Consider the following 10,599-nt stretch of genomic DNA (forward strand, 5'->3'; position numbering starts at 1 on the left):
CAATCCCTTCTCTGTTTTGAACTACATGACTTGTGAGCAGAAAACACCCTCTTTAAAGTTTATCAGACATAGAATCACCAGTAGAACCATCAAATAGTTTGTCTACTGTCAACAGAACAAACTTTATCTTATAAAAAGATAAAGAGAGAAGCAATCTTTTGGTGGATGTGTGGTGAGGTTTGGGGAAGAGGGTGCCTCGGCAGGCCCATGCTGAAGTGTCACTTCCCCCTGAGGGACCAGCCATACCACGGTATAGTATAGAGTTTATTCAGGGCATGATCAATGGAGTCGGGAGGGTAGTAGAGGCAGAGAAAGGCAGAGAGAGGAGAGAGAGAGGGATAGGGGATAGAGGCTGGCCATGTTCACGTGGAGTGGGGGGGGAGGTGATGGGGAGAGAGTGGGAGCAGGAAGGTAAGAGCAAGGGGAATAGGAAGCAGCCCCTTTTACAGTGAGTCACACACCTGACTGTTGCCAGGTAACTGTGGGGGCGGAGCATACCTGGCTGTTGCCAAGTAACTCTGGGGTGGAGCTTAGACAAAATGCTAACAACTAGTCTGTGGAGCAAGTGGAATGGTGTCACCAGAGAGAAAAACTGGTAAGGTTGAGCAGATTAGGGGACCCTGGTAATTCTCATAAGTGAGAACGGTAGACATTTATCCTACTCCCCCGACCTGGTTCCTGTTCTGAAGCACGTGACCACAAACACCGGTCACTTATCATAGAGCCTAGAGTTCTCCATGCTAATAAGGTATCCAGATAGGCCCCAAGAGTTTAGCCAAAAAGCTTCCTTTTCTAGGCATCCCTTCCTGAAAAAGGCATTTATTCTCTGGTTCACCCTGAGTAAATTGCATGTGTCCTTTTCTGTCATGAATGAACAGTTTGAAGCAAGGACTATCTCATCAAGGTCTGCTGTAGGGGGAGGCCTTAGTCATATAGAGCCATGCCTAAGTCTCCCGCAGAAGGCCTCTCCACACTCCTGGCACTCCCTCTGAGCTAAGCTAGATCCCCCTACTCCCAATTTTCAACTCTTCACAGTTCCCAGCAACTTCTGGGTGCCAGGAGTTTCAGAACCACAGCCTCTGTCCCAGCCAACGCCATTTCTCACCCAGAGAAACACTGTCTGGGACTCCATCTTAGGCTGCGTTTCGTCTCCCCGGAGTAGCGAGTCGGTGTCTCATGAGCCCAGCACTCCAACAGACGAAAGGAACATAGCCTAGCAGCTCTGTGTTTCGCCTCCCCGAGTGGTGTTCTGACACTCCAGCAGCGAAGCGAAATGCAGAACCACGCTAGTCCACTCTGTGCTGTCAGGTTCTGTAGTCCTGAGAGGTGGTACAAGTGGGCACCCTGTGAAATGGATGGGTAGATGAAGTAAAATTGACAGCTCATGGCTTTTGGTATTTTGAAAATTTGTGTTTATTTGGGCTTAGGGGTTACCACATATATGGAGGTCAAAACACTTGAGGGAATTGGCTCTCTTCTTCTACCATACAGGTTCTGGGGAACTAACAACTTGTCAGGCTTGGTGGCAAGTGCCCTTACTCACTAAACCATCTTGATGACCCTCATGATTCTCGACTCTTTCTCTACAAGACCCTATAGAAACAAAATTAACTAGAGGCTAAAGAAATAAGAAAGATTACTTACTGAAACTTCTGTCCGGACACATTCTGGAGACACATAACACAAAAACTATAAAGAAGAACCTGCAGATTGGAGTTGCTCAATGGGAATGTATGTGTGATGACAGGAAGTCAGTGCCAAAAAGTAAGAATATAAGTAAGAAATAAGAAAAATAGCTATAAGACAGTTATAGCTGTGAACACCTGTAATCTCAGCCCTCAGGAGGCAAAGGCAGGAGGATTGTGAATTCATCGTTAGCTAGGACTAAAGAGCAAGCTCTAGGCCTTTATAAAATATATAGTGAGACTCAGTTTCCCCTGTTACAAAATATGAAAGAATGATTGTAGAAGTTAAGTACTTGGGGTTGGAGAGATGCCTCAGTGGTTAAGAGTACTGGCTGCTTCCAAAGGACCCAAGTTCAATTCCCAGTACCCACATACCTGTTTGTCCCTCCAGATCCAGGGCTTCTGACACCCTTACAGACCTAAATGGCAAAACACCAATGAATATAAAAATAAGTTTTATATTTTAAAAAAAGAAGCCCATACAAATGGTTAATTGTCCAGGAACCAATTGTGTGAGGTGCAGATATGCTGGGCTCACAAATGAGTACCAGGAGAAACCAGAATGTTAAATACACAGGCATTTCAGAGTATTTGATTATTGTTCATAGAGTAAAATAATGCAAACTTAGAAAGATACTACAAATGCCAGATGCAGTTAGGTGTGTCCTGTAGAGATGCACTTTGGGTGTGCCTGTAAAACCCTCCTTAAATAAGAGTGCTAAAAAATGGCAAGTTCTTGACTATTTAACGTAAGGTGCTTGGGAAAGGCCTGTGGTCTTTGCTCTATGACACCAGGCAAAGCCAGCTGGATGGCCTTGAGCTGCCCTACCTTACAAGGGAAATGGGTCAGCCTCAATCCATGATGGTGACTTGGCTCAGCCTGCCAAGGGTGTAAGGGAGGAGGTAGCAACTGGACCTTTGAGAGAGTTCAGTGGGCTCTTGCTTTGGACTGTCTCTTTTGGCTTGGAAGAGCTTCATGGAAGAAGCTCCCAGGTAAGAGATCGGGATTTTCTTTGGGCTTGCAGGAACAAGAGAGAAGCATCTGGCAGGACACAGGCGAAACAGGATTCAAGGAAAGACAGCTAAGGAGCCCTCTTGTGTTTGGATGAGCTCAAGAGAAAGGTAGACTAGCTCAGTAGAATGACACTGAAAGATTTCTAAAGAGCTAGCCCATTAGTTCTAGAATCAGGCTTGTAAATAGATATGTTGTATATAGTTAAGAAAATAGTTACCTCGCTGAGCTAGCAGGATTTTACTACCGCTCCTTTTCACGTGTCATTTATTGGTATAAATATTATACAAATTGAAGAAGTTAAGTCTTACACACAGGGTTTTCCCATCAAAGGAGAGTTGTACAACCTGTTATCTGCCCAGAAGGCTAGAAGTGAACATGGTTAATAGCCTGGTGATCTCTGTATTATCTGTGTGTCCCAGACCACATCAGCTTCTCCCCAAGGCCCTTATTGAGAGCTTGTCAATCTATAGAAACTATCTTTATGGAAGGTGTCACATGTGGCAAATCTATAAAGACCAATTTTATGGAAGATGTCACATGTACTTACAGAGTCTCAATGTAGCCATGTCTTAAGATTTATTATGCACATAGGATTGAGTTAATTATCACCAAGAAAATTTTTCACCAAATTGTGCTGTGCTTAAGTATGCCTAAATAAAATACTCAGGGTCAGACTCTTAAAGTTTGAACCAACACCAGCTACTGAATTGTGCTGAACCAAACAACCTTTATGTCTCCTGCAGATTGTTACTCTGCTAGCTGTGGTGGTGGCAGAGACCCCTACAATCAACAAACAATAATAGAAATAATTAGAAACAAAAGAATAATATATAGTTCTTCTAGTTATATATTATGTGAATGGTGCTTTGAATGAGCAATGTCCATTATAGTCTCAGATATTTGATCACTTGGCCCTAGGTATGGTGCATTCGTGGAGGTATATAGAAACTTTAAGAGGGGCAGCCTTTTTGGAGGAAATAGGGTCACTGAGTGGGCTTTGAGCTTTAAACCCTTGCCCTCTTCTAGTTCTCTCTCAGCTTCCTGTGTGACCAGAAATTCTCCTGATTCCACTGCGCACTGCTATGCCTCCTCTGCAATTACGAATTCTCTCACAGGACCTGGAAGTCAAAATAAACTCTTCCTTCTATAAGCTGCTTTTGGTCATGATATTTTATCCTAGCAACACAAAAGTAACTAATACAATGTGCAACTATGACATTTCCATGCTGTTTCTTCTAATGTGAGTACTCAGAGTAGCTCCAAGATTTGCACAAAAAGTAATTTGTTGTCATTTGATATACGGTGTGATGGTTTGATTAGGAATGGCCCCTGTAGGTTCATATGTTTGAATGTTTGGACATTATCGAATAGTGCTACTTGAGAGGGATTAATAGTTGTGACCTTGTTGGAGGAAGCATGTCACTGGCACTGGGCTTTGAAGTTTCAGAAGCTCAAGCTGTAAGGCTCGAAGTGAGTCTTAACTACTGGGAGATTCCACCCCCCCCCCCAAGTGAGACATGAGAAAGGAGTTCGATGCAAACACTAGAGCACTAGAGGTTTATTTTCCGGTGCGTCGGGGTCGACCTTCAATCAGCCCCTCATGGCGAGTGACTAGAAGGTGACTCTGAATGGCTATAACAAGCAGTTTTTATACTTTTTAGAGGTACAGGTTACTTCAGCAAGGTTACAGTTTAAATTTATTGGCTAGCAAGCATATGATATGCATTCGAACTCTTATCTGGGACCAGAGGGTCAGGTGACAGTCAGTACATTCTGTGGTTTTTCAAGAATGTCCCTGCTACTTCTGAGAACCTTGTGGAGAATGGAACTTGGCCTAGCCTTGACCTGAGGCAGGAAGCTGGTACTTGGCCTAATCTTGACCTAAGGCAGTGGATGTAAAGCTGGTGAATGCCCCTAGGGTCCTTCACAGGAACCCCATAACCTACCTACTTTCTATCAGGCCAAGCCTCTTAATAGCTCTTACACTTTAGTAAGGACTAGGGTCCTTCAAAGCCAGGCCCAGTGTCTCTCTTCCTGTTGTGTGCAGATCCAGATTGAAATATAAACTCTAGACTCCTTCTTCAACACCATGTCTACCTGTGTGCCACCATGCTTCCTCCCATGCTTTCCCACCATGCTTCCTCCCATGCTGATAAACCTCTGAAACTATAAGTAAACCCAGGTTAAATGCTTTCCTTTATAAGAGATGCCATGATCATGGTATCTATTTACAATGATAGAACACTAAGACATACGCTTTCATGTAATTCAGGCAGCCCTGAAGTTACTATGTAAGGAGAATAATCTCTGAGTTCTTTCATCCACCGCTGCTGGGATTACAGCAGTACATTCCGTCATTTATTTTATACCAGTGCTGAAGATTAAACCCAAAGCCTCATGCATACTAAGAGAACACTCTTAGCAACTAAGCCACACTTCCAGCTCCTGAGATTTTGTTGTTTTGTTTCCATATAATAAAGTGCAATGTTAACAACGTAAGCAAATACAAAATTTTTATTTTCAAGATGTTAAATATGTATGGCGCAGATGGAGCCACTAGTTGTTTTGTCCAATTATTTTTTAGTCAATAAGTCATATTAACATATACAAATGGCTTCTTTAAGGAGATAACTAAAGAGAAGTAAAAGTGCTTATTCCCTCTCCTTAAGCGTGAGAAGCCTTGGCTTGAAGGTAATGCTCAACAAATTGGCTCCACTGCCATTTGTCATCGGTGGAAAAAGCCAACACTATCCAAGAGATGCTAAGAATCAGGTTCTTGTTTCTGGAAATCAAAAGGACTGAATGGGAGCTGGTTGCTGTTTACAAGCACAAGACTGTTAATTCCCTTAACTTGCTGTGGGTACAAGAGCCTGTTGTTCCTTTGTAGATCACAAGATTCATCCCTAAGTAAATACAGGGGAAGCCCACATTATGTGGCCCACCCCATTTAACTCGGAAAGAGTCTCCACTGCCTTACACTCTTCCCCTCTTACTGAATGGAGGAAATAGGGAAGTCAATGAAAGTTTAAACTTATAGCTCCTACAGAAACCACCTTCAATGTTTTGAAATTCCCATGAAACAATTGTAGGAGATCTTGTTTAAATCTTAACTGTAAATAGGTAAAACAACCTATTTTCTATTGTCTATGTGTGTACACACATATGCAGATGGTGGAGAAGCAACCTCAGGCATCTACCGTGTTTTGAGAGATGGTCTCTCATTTATCAGGTAAACTAGGCTAGCCAGTGAATGCCAGCAATCAACCTGTCCTTCTTCCATTGACTCCTCAGTCCCAGAATTAGAAGGGATACTACTGTGACAGGCTTATTGTCGTATGGGTTCTGGGAATCAAACTCAAGCTAAGCACATTACCAATTAAGCTACCACTCCAGTCCCCCTCCCACGTTGCTGTCTTTAATCTAAAACCTTAGCAAATGTTGAATACTGTGCTGCATCAAAATCAGAGACTTCTACCAAATCATTGTTTTTATCCAGCTTGCATTCTGGTTTTAAGCAAATTGAGCGGATCCAACAAGACGGCTCAGCAGGTAAGAGCATTTGCCACCAAGCCTGATGGCCAGAGTTCGATATCTATGGTCTACAAGGTAGAAGAGAGGACCAACTCCCACTGGCTGTTTTCTAAGCTCCACACGTGCACGTGCCGAAACACCCTCCTCACAGTAAATAAGAAAAATAGCAATTGTGTTTTAAGAAAGAAATTGAGCAAATAAAAAGAAGACAATTGGATATGAAAATTTGTAAGCAGATGCAATGAGTAGAATGCCAGTAATCCTTGGGATGCCAAAGTGGTGAGGTCACTTGAGCCCATGTCTCCAAAGAGGACACACTAGAGAGGAAAACACACACACGCGCGCGCTACTTATTGAATTCAAGGCTAAACTGAGCTATATAAGATGCTATCTAAAATTTTTTAAACATATTACAAAGTGTTGTTAAAATGATCATTTCAACATATTCCCTTCCTAACTAAACTAGCGTCCTTTAGGATCCAGCTATGGTCATTGTAGAAGCCAATAGCTATCCTGAAACAGCCAGGAGCTAATGGTTTCAGACTGCACATATGGTCTCTGGACAACCAGATTCTGTAGGAAAGTCGCCCTAGAAAATCAATAAGACAAATGCCTGAGATGGTATTCCAGCAAAACATTGAGTGTGAAGACTGAAATGAAATTCAGATACTTTACAGATATTACATATCTCTTTGAGCCATTTAAAATATTAAACTATTGCTACCCAGTGAGCACTTGGCCCTCAATCTGTGATACCTACCCATCATTTTAGTCTGTGCTCAGTGGGTAGTATGGAACTGTCTGGAAATAGGACAGATTGGTTACAACTGTGATTCCAACGGCAGCAACACAACTGCCCAGGCTAACCCCCATGTACAGGTGTCTTATGTTCACATATGTTTCTCTTCATATAAGGATAGCAGTTATATTGGACTAGAGTCCAGCCTACTTGAAGTGGAAATTTAAAGGTTCTTTGGAAAGTCAATTGTGTTGGTTGGTGTTTTGCTGGAGCAAATGCATGAAGGAGTGTTTTCCTGACGCAGGCACAGATGAAAGGATGCTTTGCTAAAGCAAGCACATGAAAGGACATGTCTTGAAGGATTCTTCCCTAACAACATGCATGTATTAGTCCACCTTACATTGCATAGTTGAGCTCCATTTGTCAGGACTCCATAGAGAGAAACGCACCGAAAAACATCTGGTGCTGTGCTGGCAGCTTCTTGTCAATTGCAAGGCCTCCATCTGATTGATAGAGTGATGTCAGCTGATCCAGACTCTATTTGAGGTTTGCTACTGGTGTACTGATGCACAACACATGGTAAGACGAGACCCATGAAGGACACCTGATTTTTGGCGGAAGTATAGATAGGACTCAACAGGTTTCAAGAGGGACTTGTTGGTAGAGCTCACTCTGCTATGCTATGCTTCTGGTCTTGCCTCTTAGCTGACCTTCTCTTTGTTGAGAGAGGCACAGCGGAGAATGTCTCTTGGCATCCCTGCTGGTACAGATCCCTCCTGCTGACTCGTGCCAATTTGACTGAGGCCTGACTGTCTCTGTTAGGTAGTTCCACTGCTGCTGCTATCCAGACACTGCTGAACTGGACTGCTAGTGTATCTGTTGAGTGTTTGTGAGTGGATCGAGCTGCCTCTACTGATTCCCGTGAACTGAACTGCTGATTTCAATTAAAGTGTTTAAGAACCGTTATTAAAATTAGGGTTTGAAAAAGTAAACCCTATACTACTGACCACAGTTTTACATTATCTACTCGAAGACCCCAACTTCAAATAGACGCATTCCACTGTACAGAGAATTAGGATTTCAACCTCTAAACTAGGAGGTGAAATAGCTCAGCCTGTAATAGATGCCATCCAGGATGAGTGCTGCCCATGCTGGTACCCCCCCCCAAAAAAATCTCTGAACCACATCTGTATTGGTCAGGCTCTGGCAGAGCCTCTCAGAGGACAGCTATACCAGGCACCTGGCAGCAAGTATGACTTGGCATCAGCAATAGTGACTGGGTTTGGTGTCAGCAGATGGGATGGAGCCCTGGGAGGGGCAGTCTCTGGATGACCTTTCCTTCAGTCTCTGCTCCACTCTTTGTTCCTGCATTTCCTTTAGACAAGAGCAATTATTCTGGATTAATATTTCTGAGATGGGTGGGTGGCCCCATCCCTCAACTGGGGCCAGTGCCTCTCCACTCGATATGGTCTCCACAGGTTCTGTCTCCCCTTTTGTTGGGTATTTCAACTAATGCCATCCCTGTTGGGTCCTGGGAACTTCTTGGGTCCCTGGCATCTGGGACTTTGTAGTGGTTACCCTCAGTGCCCCCTGCCACACTACTACACACCTTTGTTCAATTTCCTGACCCTCTATACTTCTCCCCAACCCCTGTCTCCTCCCCCATCTGAACCTGCCCCCCTTTCCCTCCTCCTCCTCCTCCTCCTCCTCCTCCTCCTCCTCCTCCTCCTCCTCCTCCTCCTCCTCCTCTCTCCCTCCCAGAGCCCTCCCTCCCTCTACTTCCCGAGATTATTTGCTTCTGAGTAGTACTGAAGCATCTGCACTTTGGTCTTCCTTCTTCTTGGGTTTTATATGATCTGTGAGTTGTATCATGAATATTCCAAGCTTATTTTGGCTAATATCCACTCATCAGTGAGTACATACCATCTATGTTCTTTTGTGACTAGGTTACCTCATTCAGGATGATATTTTCAAGTTCCATCCATTTGTCTGCGAATTTCATGAAATGATTGTTTTTAATAAATGAGTAGTACTCCATTTTGTAAATGTACCATAATTTCTGTATCCATTCCTCTGTTGAGGGACATCTGGGTTGTTTCTAGCTTCTGGCTATTATAAATAAGGCTGCTATGAACATAGTGGAGCATGTGTCCTGGTTATATGTTGGAGCATCTTTAGGGTATATGCCCAGCAGTGGGATAGCTGGGTCCTTGGGTAGAACTATTTCCAGTTTCCTGAGGAACCACCAGACTGATTACCAGAGTGGTTGTATCAGCTTGCAATCCCACCAAAACCCAAGGAGTGTTCATCTTTCTCCACATCCTCTCCAGCATCTGTTGTCACCTGAGTTTTCGATCTTAGTCATTCTGACTGGTGTGAGGTGGAATCTCAGGGTCGTTTTGATTTGTATTTCCTGATGACTAAGGATGTTGAACATTTCTTTAGGTACTTCTCAGCCATTCAGCATTCCTCAGCTGAGAATTCTTTGTTTAGCTCTGTACCCCAATTTTAATAGGGTTATTTGGCTCTCTGGAGTCTAACTTCATATATATATATATATATACATATATATATACACATATATATGTATATATATGTGTGCATATATATATATGTGTGTGCATATATAATATATGTATATATATATATGTATATATATATATATTGGATATTAGCCCTCTATTGGATGTAGGATTAGTAAAGATCTTTTCCCAATCTGTTGGTTGCCATTTTGTCCTAAAGATAATGTTGTTTGCCTTACAAAAGCTTTTCAGTTTTGTGAGGTCCTATTTGTTGATTCTTGATATTAGAGGATAAGCCACTGGTGTTCTGTTCAGGAAATTTTCACCTGTGCCAGTGTGTCTGAGGCTCTTTCCCACTTTCTCTTCTATTAATTTCAGTGTATCTTGATCCACTTAGACTTGAGCTTTGTACAAGGAAAAAAGAATGGGTCGATTTGCATTCTTCTATATGCTGACCTCTAGTTGAACCAGCACCATTTGTTGAAAATGCTATCTTTTTTCCTGACCATAGGTGTGTGGGTTCATTTCTGGGTTTTCAATTCTATTCCATTGATCTACCTGCCTGTCTCTGTACCAATATCATGCAGTTTTTTTTTTTTATTAACTTGAGTATTTCTTATATACATTTCGAGTGTTATTCCCTTTCCCGGTTTCCGGGCAAACATCCCCCTCCCCCCTCCCCTTCCTTATGGGTGTTCCCCTCCCAACCCTCCCCCCATTGCCGCCCTCCCCCCATAGACTAGTTCACTGGGGGTTCAGTCTTAGCAGGACCCAGGGCTTCCCCTTCCACTGGTGCTCTTACTAGGATATTCATTGCTACCTATGGGGTCAGAGTCCAGGGTCAGTCCATGTATAGTCTTTAGGTAGTGGCTTAGTCCCTGGAAGCTCTGGTTGCTTGGCATTGTTGTACTTTTGGGGTCTCGAGCCCCTTCAAGCTCTTCCAGTTCTTTCTCTGATTCCTTCAATAGGGGACCTATTCTCAGTTCAGTGGTTTGCTGCTGGCATTCGCCTCTGTATTTGCTGTATTCTGGCTGTGTCTCTCAGGAGCGATCTACATCCGGCTCCTGTCGGTCTGCACTTCTTTGCTTCATCCATCTTGTCTAATTG

At 43.2% G+C, this 10,599-nt stretch overlaps 1 long non-coding RNA gene across 1 annotated transcript; it reads left to right on the forward strand.

Annotated features, from left to right (window-relative positions):
* The first annotated feature begins 512 nt into the window (after positions 1-512).
* LOC108349165 (uncharacterized) lies at positions 513-3,850 on the forward strand. Its single transcript, XR_001842648.3, has 3 exons — positions 513-595; positions 2,711-2,807; positions 3,727-3,850. It is a non-coding gene; the product is annotated as an uncharacterized LOC108349165 (long non-coding RNA).
* The last annotated feature ends 6,749 nt before the right edge of the window (positions 3,851-10,599 follow it).

This window comes from Rattus norvegicus, chromosome X (genome assembly GCF_036323735.1).
Source record: "Rattus norvegicus strain BN/NHsdMcwi chromosome X, GRCr8, whole genome shotgun sequence".
NCBI classification, from domain to species: domain Eukaryota; kingdom Metazoa; phylum Chordata; class Mammalia; order Rodentia; family Muridae; genus Rattus; species Rattus norvegicus.